General features: G+C 45.9%; 1 pseudogene; it reads left to right on the top strand.

Moving 5' to 3' along the window:
• The first annotated feature begins 4,032 nt into the window (after positions 1–4,032).
• LOC112664771 (40S ribosomal protein S8-like) lies at positions 4,033–8,977 on the top strand (annotated as a pseudogene).
• Positions 8,978–10,047: the final 1,070 nt, after the last annotated feature.

Below are 10,047 nucleotides of genomic sequence, written 5' to 3'. Positions count from 1 at the left end.
GGCTTATGTGAGGGAGGAACCCATCCATGGTTCTATTTACTGCAACACGGCTGCTGCTTCAGGGCTGTGGACAATGTTCTAGGCACTGGCCTCTGAATTGTCATTACATTGTCATACCCTCACCTGCTGTTGAAATTATGTAGATGCCCGTCCCCACCCCAAGGTGACTAAGACTCCTTGAGGATAAAATTATATCATGTGTATCTTCACATCCCTAATAGCTCTTGACCCTGGAATGGACAGCGTGCTTGTTGAGATGGCTGGCTATGTGAGGTGCTTAAGCAGTATTCATGAGGATGATAGATTCTGTGATTCTTACATTTGTAATGGCTCCTCATGGCTCCTGTCAGTGGTTCTTAATCTTTTTTGGGGGGTGGTCAAGGACTCTGCTACTGAGAGCGTGTTGACATTTATGCTGCCTTTTCCCAGATGGGTGCACATTGTGTGCATTTTGCACATATTTTTCTGGAGTTTCATGGGGAACCCTGAAGCCAGATTCTATAGACTCCAGTTAATAATCTCTAGCTAATAGGGTTAAAAATACACCCTGCAGTCTGGCATCAAAGCTCTTTAGGATGTGGGCAATATGCGTTCTCCCATGATGTACTCGTTGGGGCCCCTTTGGTAGCGAGTGGCAGAAATCCATTTGAGTCAGTTTAAAAACAAAGTTATTTTTGTTTTTATGTGTAAGGGCAAGGTTATTGGGGGCAGTTCACAAGAGTTGATGGAAGAATTGGAAAGGGGTAAAAACCCAGATGCAGCTCCCCAAACCTTGGTGTCTAGAACCAAGGGCACGAGTGATAGAAGGATCATTTTATCTCCTTATTTATTTACATTATAAGGATGTGGCTGAGGGCAGCTCCAAGTTCATGTTTCACAGGCCTGTGAGCAAAGAGAAAAGGGTTCTTTTCTACAAGTTTTAATAATAGTAAAAATAAAAAGTCCCAAGGAAAGTCTCTAATTGGCTTGCCTTGGCTTCATGCCCATCCATGGACCAATTACTGTGGCCAAGAAGGATGTTTGGGTCACATGCCCACCCTCACAGTCACTGTGCCTGGGGAGGGGGAGTAGGTAAGGAAGAGGAAGGTAGTGCCTGATGTGGGTGGAGAGGTGAGAAGTTTCTCTCAAGACAGGGCAGCACCATCGGATTGCTGGGGAAATGAGGTGTTAGATGGCAGCTCTGATTCCTTTTTTCAATCATTTTTTTATTTTAATGAAATTCATTGTTCTAGCTGGATTGTTCCTTGTCCTTAACACTATTCATTCCCATCTTTGCTCCTCCTAGTCTACTTCCTCACCCCACTTGTCCTAGCCTTTTAGTTAGCTAGGGCTGCCATGACAAAGTACCGCAAACTGGGTGACTCAAAGCAACAGAGATTTATTCTCATACTGTTTGGAGGCCAGCAGTCTGACATCAGGGTGTCAGCATGGTTGATTCCTCTGAGGGCTCTGGGAAAGAAAATGTTCCATGGCGCTTGCCCTGTTAGCTTCTGGTGAAGGCATCTCTGTGTCTCTCTCCTCTTCTTATAAGGACATCAGTCATATCAAATTAAGAGCTCTCTCTACTTGAGCATGACCCCATCTTAGCTAGTGACATCTGCAACCACCCTATTTCCAAATAAGATCACATTCTGGTCATATTACTAGGGGTTAGAATTTAAACATATCTTTCATTAGATGCAATTCAGCCCATAATAACCTCTGAGCCAGATTATTGCCAATTTCTGCAGGAGGATGTTGGTGACCATCTTGGCTCAGACATCTCTCCTTTGAGCCCCCATTGTCCGCTCTGTACAGCTGCTCTATGCCATGGAGACTAGGAGACTAGCTTTCCATGCAAATTTTTCATTGTCATGAGACTGGCAGCTCCTTGAGGGCAAGAATCCAGATCCTTTTAATGTGGCTGTGGTGCCTAGAACAGCATGTGTGGCAGTTAATTTTATGTGTCGACTTAACTGGGTCATGAGGTCCCCAGATATTTGATTAAACAAACAGTATTTGAATGGGTCCCTGAGGGTGTTTTTAGATAGATTAACATTTGAATTAGTAGATTGAGTAAAGCAGATTGTCCTTTCAAATGTGGGATGAGGGCTTCATCCAATCCATTGGAGGCTAGAACTTAATGCCAGTTCCAGCCTGCTGACTGCAGATCCTGGTGCACCTCAGTTTCTATAATCACGTTACCCAATTCTTGATAATAAATTTCTGTGTGTGTGTGTGTGTATTTATACATACAAGCATCCTGTTGGCTCTGCTTCTCTGGAGAAGCTATACTAGGGCTAACACAGAGCCTCCCACAGTGCAAGTGCCCAATAAATGGGAGGGCACAAGTGAGGGGGTGATTGAAGCATAATTAGAGTGTTGGGGTACCTCCCAAACTCTCCTCATCCAGCTGGGGGATGCCTTAAAGAGAAACTATGGGGAAAAGTGACATTGTCTTCACTCGGCTGTTTTTAGCCTCAGCTGTGCATGGCGAAGTGCCTTTAAGAGTTTGCAAATCCCTGGACCTCAGACCAATCAGGTGTCTGTGTCTGGGAAGGGGACCCCGGCACCAGTTGGGTTCTTTTAAAGCTCTGCCATGAGTTTGCTACACTCAGAGGTTCCAGAGCCCTGCTGGGGCAGCTTGAGAGTTTCAGGCTCCTGCTGTGTTCTTTTCTCAAGTGAGTCTCACTGCCTTTGGACTTATCTTGGGGCAGAAAAGCATTATGATGGCACAAACTTTGGAGATCAGTGTAAATTTGCTCCTGATAGACTAGGCCAGGGTACCTCCTAGGACTCAGAAAAACCCAGTGTCTGAATCTTGCTTTGAGTTCATGTCCTGCCAGCATTCAAGCTCAGATTCTTGGAGAAGGACCTCCAAGAAGGAGCATTTTCATGCAAAGTGTGAGCAGGCTCTGTGTCAGCTGTCAGGACTAGGAAAGGCAAAGGACCAGGGGTACTCTGTGTGTAGCTGGTGACAATGGGATGTCACAAAGAGTGGGAAGGGGAAGAAAAGTGTCAGCACTGACAGTGCTGTGGTGGGGTGCAGGAGGAACCCAGGGCCCCCGGGGGTGCTTTGGAAAGCCACGTTTCAGGCCCGTGTGCAGGAATGACCGGCCGGCCCTGCTGATGCAGATCAAAGCCTTGGGGCGCCTTGGCTGGGGTGGTAGCTGGCCACTGTATTCTGGCCTCCTGGCCGCTCCATAAACTGTCTCTGACAGGGTGGCATCTCCAGCAGGCGGGTGATGCAGAAGGGAACACATGCAGCCATATTTCAGCCTGGACACCAGAACTTGAATGGGAGCGCGTGCGTGTCTCCGCCTGAAGTTTCCCTGAAGCTAATTTGTGACCATCTGAATTTATGGCCTTGGAGGACAACAGATCGACCAACTAGACCCATATGTGCTCAGTCCCCAAGACTGCATCTCAGAGAGCAGAGCGGGGAGGGCGGAGGGCGGAGGGCGGAGGGGGAGAGATTTTATTGTGTTCCTGGCAATAGGCGGTGATACAGGTCCTGTCAAGTGATGAGTTTTTAGAGGCTTTTTTAGAACATCTCATTGTCCTCTTCTCTCTCACCCAAGGTTGTCTGTGGAGCCTGGAACCGAAGAGCTTGCAGAAATTATTCAAAGTCACAAACATTCCATAGGAATTGGCTAGAACACTGATACCTCAGAATCCCCTGTTTGGCCCAGCAGCCCCAAGATCACCTATCTTCATGAAAGCAACTCTGCTTTGAAGGACTCTGTTTCCTTGTGGGTGGGGAGCCGTCTATCTCTGTTTCTGGATCAGCCTCGGTGCACCCTGCAGGACACAGGGCCTGATTTGTGCACAGGTGGGGTGGTGGCCACCCCAGCAGAGCTTGCCTTCCCACAGTCTCTCCTATCTGTCGCCTGCCTCCTGACAGGCCTTACCTGTCTTAAGGCCGGGAGATGACCTCCACTGAGCCCTTCCAGCTCTGCGAGCCAAGAACCAGTCAGTTCACAAACATTCCTGGGGCTCTGTGCTAGCTCTAATTCTAGAATGTTATGAATTACCATTCTTTTTCCCAACAAAGACAGTCTAAAAGGCTTCCCCTCAGGGACAGGTGACAAAGACTTGTTGAGACAAAGGCAGGGCCTGACATCAGCTCCTTTCCTGAGAGAAGATATGCAGAGTCTCAAAGGGGAGTGCATGAAGGCACAGCAGGGGGTGAGAAGGAAATGGGCAGGAAAGGGCCCCGTTAGTGGGTCGTGGGTCGCAAGTGCCCTGCTTGCTCTCCCGTCTCCCGTCTTAAACACAGAAGGCAGAGATGCTCCTGGGTATCTCATGTTCTTCCTTGATCACCCCTGTTCAGGAGGCATGTGCGCACGGAATGTGGCCTCCCGGGCTGGGATGGCAAGTGTGTGTGTGTGTGTGTGTGTGTGTGTGTGTGTGTGTGTGTATACCTGCACACACACCCTAGGCATAGAGACTCGCTGGTAGCAACGTGACACAAATGAGGAGACATGATGAGGTAGGAAGGGTACCTAAGTGGGAGAGAGGACTGATAGGGGCTGGATGTGGCCCACCCCCCAAATTCTTTGTTGAAATCCTTCTCTCATGGTGTGATGGATTGGGATGTGAGGCTGCTGGGTAGTAATTAGCATTTGATGAGGTCATGAGGGTGGAGCCCGCATGGATGGGGTTAGAGCCCTAAGGAGTCACAAGAGGACTTGCTCCTCCCTGCTTGATGCCATGTGAAGATTTGAGAAAAGGCCCATTTGCAACACAGAGGAGGCTCTCCTCACAGGCTGGCGTTCTGATCTGAGACTTCCAGCCTCCAGAACTGTGAGAAATGTTCTTGTTTATATACCACCAGTTTACGGTACTTCATTACAGTGGCTGGAACAGACTAAGATAAAAGCTATGTTTTAAGCAACAGCTCTGCCATGAGCAGTGTGGCTTTGGGGGAGTTACTTACCCCCTCTGAGTAGAAATTCATTCTGCTGGGAAAATGAATAATAACTCCTGCTCCACTTCCCTCCTTCACATGGTTGTTAGGAGAACAAAAGGGGAGGATATATATGGCACTGTTCCACAGAATCTAAGTTTTCTGAAATATTCAGAAAACATAATCTCTGTGTTTGCTTTTAAAACAAAACACTGCCATTGGGGCTGCCTTTTATTTTTTTTTTTCTTGCTAAAGTTGAATGTTCTGTACACATGATTCCAAAATACTGTCAGCTTTCCATTTTAGTTTTGAATTTCTACCTGCCATAATGTTTCTCAACAATGAAACCAGGTTCCTCTTTGTGTGGATTCCTTGCTTTCTTCTCTGCCTACCCTGCTATTTCGTGACCTGGGAAAATGAGCCAGGAGGGAGAGAGCAGGGGACTCATCCAGAAATGCTCATGTTGGGGAAAGATCCTGACTCCTGGATAAATGAAGTGTGGATTGCTGGCAAATTTCTTAAGATAATATTTGTGGCAGGAAAAATCATGTTCAGTTAAAAAATTGGCAGCAATTCTCTCACGGAGAGAATTATCTTTTGTTTAGCAAAATACCTTGATGACTTTGAGTACAAAAGGTGAGCTCGCCTGGGGACATGGTTTAGATGCCTTAGACTGGAGGTGGTTTTCAACCTTGCTTGTACATTAGGAACTTTGAAAAAGTATGTGTGCCTGCCCCAGCTCTAGAGCCTCTGATGTGATTGGCCTTGGGTAGGATCTGGCATCACTGTTTTTAAATATCCCGCCCTGTCCTAGAGATTCTAATGTGTAGCCTGGGTTGATTCCTCTGCATCAGAGGCAGACAAGAGGGGCTGAGAAAAGAGTGATAGAATCGGGGAAGAATAGAGAAGAGCTGATAGCTTGATGGGAGATGAGGGAGGGAAAGAAAAGTCAGTTTGGGTGGTGGTGGGCTGGGGTTCTCTGTGCAGAGATGACCAGTGAGGTATTTCCAGTGCCCAGAGGAGCCAGGCACAGTTAACAAAGGAATCCCTGGCATTTAATTTTAGGACACTTGCTTCCCTGTATGTAGTACATACAATACTACCCTGTATCTTCCAGTCCTCAGTGAAAGTCCCATGACCAGTCTAATGTCCATAGTACGGTGGGGGAAAGGCCAGAACTTAGGCTGGCCCCAGTGATGAACAAAAAAAAAATCCAACACCTGCAGAAGATAAAAATTGGAGAAGGGATTGGAAATCCAGCGAAAGTGGGAAATTGGAGCTAGGAGGGAATGAGGACAAAATAGCCTCCCTACAAATCCTCTGGGATATTGGGAAGGATGCTTGGTTTCCTACCGTTTGTGGGCTAGGGATTCAAGGCAATTTTATTTAAATCTCAGTGGATCGTGCCTCAGCTGCTGGAGGACATGAAGACTTTACAAACAGCTGACACTTGAGCCAAAGAATAATAAATAATTCACCACCTTCCACTCTTTCCACCGCACACACTCCATGTGTGGAATATTTTACAGTGATCACAGTTCATTCGCATTCATCTCTCTTTGAGCTTTCCAACAGGCCTGAGAGATGAGGAAGGAAGGAATTTGTCACATGTGATGGCGAGAAAAGGGGATTCTCAGCAGCCTTAGTTTGCATCCAGCAAGTTCCAGGAGTGGTGGGGCTTGAAGCATCACTCATGGTTCTGACTTGGTGTTCAGCCCACCATCTCGGCTTTAGTTTGGGTCTCCAAGAGCTTTGGCCTCACAGGGGGAGCCTTCTTGTGCCTTTACACTCGTTTGTTTTTAGACAACACAAGTCTAGATCTAACATTTACTTTAATCTCTTCCCCCTCTGCCATCTTTTCTCGCCTCTCTTTTCTCTCTCCCCTTTCCCCATCTTCTCATCCCCATCTGCCTACTGTTTCTTTAGCTGTACTCTCATTCCAGAGACTTCGCCTAGCTTCGCCTAGCTGTGGTCATGCACGGATTCCACCTATGCGTGTTTTCAAGCCCTTTCTTATTATTTGGCCTTCTGTGTTTATCTGATTCCAGGATGAGTCAAATGTGCTTACCAGCAAGGATTGCAGAATCCTCGGGTTTCTAACCGGGAAATGGGAAACGGTGGCCCTGCCTATCTGGGAGGAACTTCCTGGCTTTGCTCACGGACCTCCGCAAGCTGATGTTACACTCATTCTCAGCAGCTAGAGAGGACTGAATATATTGACTGGCTTTAGCTGACCTTTGCTCTAGATTTAGGAGAGAGGCATGGTGACCTGTTTCTCCCACATGGAAGCAAACAGTGGAATGCATTTTATGCTCAGGTGTTTGCCATATAGCTTGATACAAAACCATGTCCTGGAAAACTATAAGCCAATCTAATTTATAGAAATAAACTGAGTGAGAATCATTATTTTTTATTGGTACCACTTAATGTGAAGAAAATGCACATTTTCCAAAAATATGGAAAAAACGTTCCATTTGCCTTATTGGGTCCAAATGTTAGGTTTAAATTATTTTACTATGCAAACTTTCTTTCATATCTTGGCAGTAGTGATTTCCATTTTTATTCCTTTGGTATCCATAATCTTATGAGAATCAAAAACATATGCTTTGAGATCACTGGACAGCTCCTCCTCCCACATTTTAAAAATGCACAAGGAAGGTTATTGCTCTGGTAGCAAAAATAACAGGAACGCTATGGGAGAAAATTATGAGGACATCGAGGCTGAATGGGAAAGAGGTTCAAAAGGTGCATTCTGGTTTTCATGCTTTTGATTTGCAAGTCATTAAGCTGGAAGAGCCCCTGCCTCCTGCTGACTGCCACTAGGAATGTGATTTTTTTCTTCTCTAATAGAGGATTGCTTGCTTATTCAATGCTCCAGGTTTGCAATATTGGAGAATAGGGGATCTGGCTTTCCTAGTGCTTCTTGAGATGGGGTGTTTGTTGTCCTGAGGAGTAGGCTGAGAGTGGATGGATTTCTGGCCTCCCTTTGTCTGCAGGAGGAGGGTGCATTTGGTAGGGAGGCAGAAGAATCACACAAGTTTCAGTCTCAGGGAATTTCAGGCTGACAGAAGCTAGTGAAGAGGTGAGTGCATGGTGTTTGCTTCTGAAAAAAAAATTAGAAAAAAAATTGAGGAGAGTCAGATACTGAAAATTAATGAAAGGGTCTTTTGCAGCCAGCATGGAGAGCAATGGGCATCTTTCAGGACAACTGGCACAGGCACTTCAAGACTGGGGGCAAGATAAAGCCCTACCACAAGAACCAGAAGTATGAGCTGGGATGCCGTGCTGCCAACACGAAGATTGGCCCCCTCCACATACACACAGTCCATGTTTGGGGAGGCAATAAACACAATAAGAGGCACTGTGCCTTGAGGGAACTTCTCCTGGGATTCCAAGTGTCATATGCACAAAACAAGGATTGTTGATGCTGTCTACGATGCTTCCAACAACGAACTGGTCCACACCATGGCCCTAGTGAAGAACTGGATCGTGCTCACGGAGAGCCCACGGTCCCCACAGTGTAGGAGCCCCACCCTGCACTGCCTCCCCCCTGGGGGCACAACAAGGGGGCCATGCTGGCTGCCTAGAAGGAAGAGATTTTAAACAAAAAAACGATCAAAGAAAATTCAGAATATGATGAAAGGAAAAAGAATGCCAAAATCAGCAGTCTTCTGGAGGAACGGTTCCAGCACGGCCAGCTTTTGGCATGCATGGCTTTGAGACAGGGTCAGTGTGGCCGAGCAGATGGCTACGTGCTAGAGGGCAAGGAGCTCGAGTTCCATCAGTGGAAAATCAAAGTCCAGCAAGGCAAATAAACCTTCCTCTCATCTATCTTCGGTCATGTAATAAAGGTGTTTATTGTTAAAAAAATAAACAAAATGTGATGAAAGGAAAGTGGGAAGGGTGTCAATGGAGAATGGGAAGGGCAGATGAGAGGCTCAGTGTCCTTCAGGGGTAAGAGGACAAAGGCCCTGGTGGCCTTGCCCCATGAACTGGGTCATAGTCCAGACCTGGCATCGGCATGTTAGAGAATGCTCACTGGCTGTTCAATCAGCCAAAACTCTTGTTTCCAGAAATAAACCATGTCATTCTCTGCCTTCTTCTTTGTCTTTGCCATGTTTGTCCTCCTTGGGACTTTGGCCTTGCTCAGTGTACACAGCTGTATACTTCCAAGTTTCCTCTGTCCATGAATCAGTGATAAGTGAACACGTGTTTTAATCCACAGGTCATTCTTGAATTTCTGTAGCATACTTGCTACTCTTTATCCTCAACAACAATGACACATTAGAATGTTCTCCCCTGGTCCATTAAAAAAACTCACTCTTTTTTCACAGTTGACACAAGCATCTTATTCTCTATGAAACCCTACCTGATCTCCCAAAGCCAAGCTATTTTGTTTCTTTTCTGAGGTCCCCTATACCTGGGGGGTACACAATAATTATTGCTTTCATTCCTCACACTTTTCTTTCTACAGGTCTGGGAACTCTTCTAAATGTAAACTCCTTGAGGGCAGGAACTGCCTTAATTACCCTGACCTTCCAAACATTTCAGTCCCTGGCACATAATAGGTGTTTAGTAAATGTTTTTGAATGGATGACTGAATGAATGACATTCATTCATGAAGCCCTGATTGGTTGCAAGGATGAGTAAAAAATGTATTTCATTCACAAATAGGCAAATATAATTACAGTGGAAGTACTATAATTTTTTATATTATACTAGTATACTATATAGTATACTATTATACTATTAATTAGTTTTTGCATTCTAAGAGTGAAAGGGAGCACTTACAACTGTATGCTTAATAACCAAGTGGAATAATGCACTCCCTTTGGATCCGAACTCCCTGACTCACAGTCCATGCTGACCTTGACTTCCTGACTTTGACTGTGGGTGTTAATCAGATAGTTGGATGATTGTTGAATGACTGTCTCTGGAAATTGATTGATATTGACTCTGCCAAACAAGACTTTAAAGATGCTGAGGAGAGATATCCTTAGCATTGGGGGTGGGGAAGGCTTTCAGTGATCATGATTCAGGAAGCAGGCTGATGGCCATCTGTGCAGGAACACATTTCACTGCATCTGGTCCTCAATATCTGAGAACACTCACACGTAGATCCCAATAGCTAGGTCTCCAGAGGCAAGTCAGACTTGCAC

This window comes from Canis lupus, chromosome 17 (assembly GCF_003254725.2).
Source record: "Canis lupus dingo isolate Sandy chromosome 17, ASM325472v2, whole genome shotgun sequence".
Taxonomy (NCBI): Eukaryota; Metazoa; Chordata; class Mammalia; order Carnivora; family Canidae; genus Canis; species Canis lupus.
This window is presented reverse-complemented; position numbering and strand designations above follow the sequence as displayed.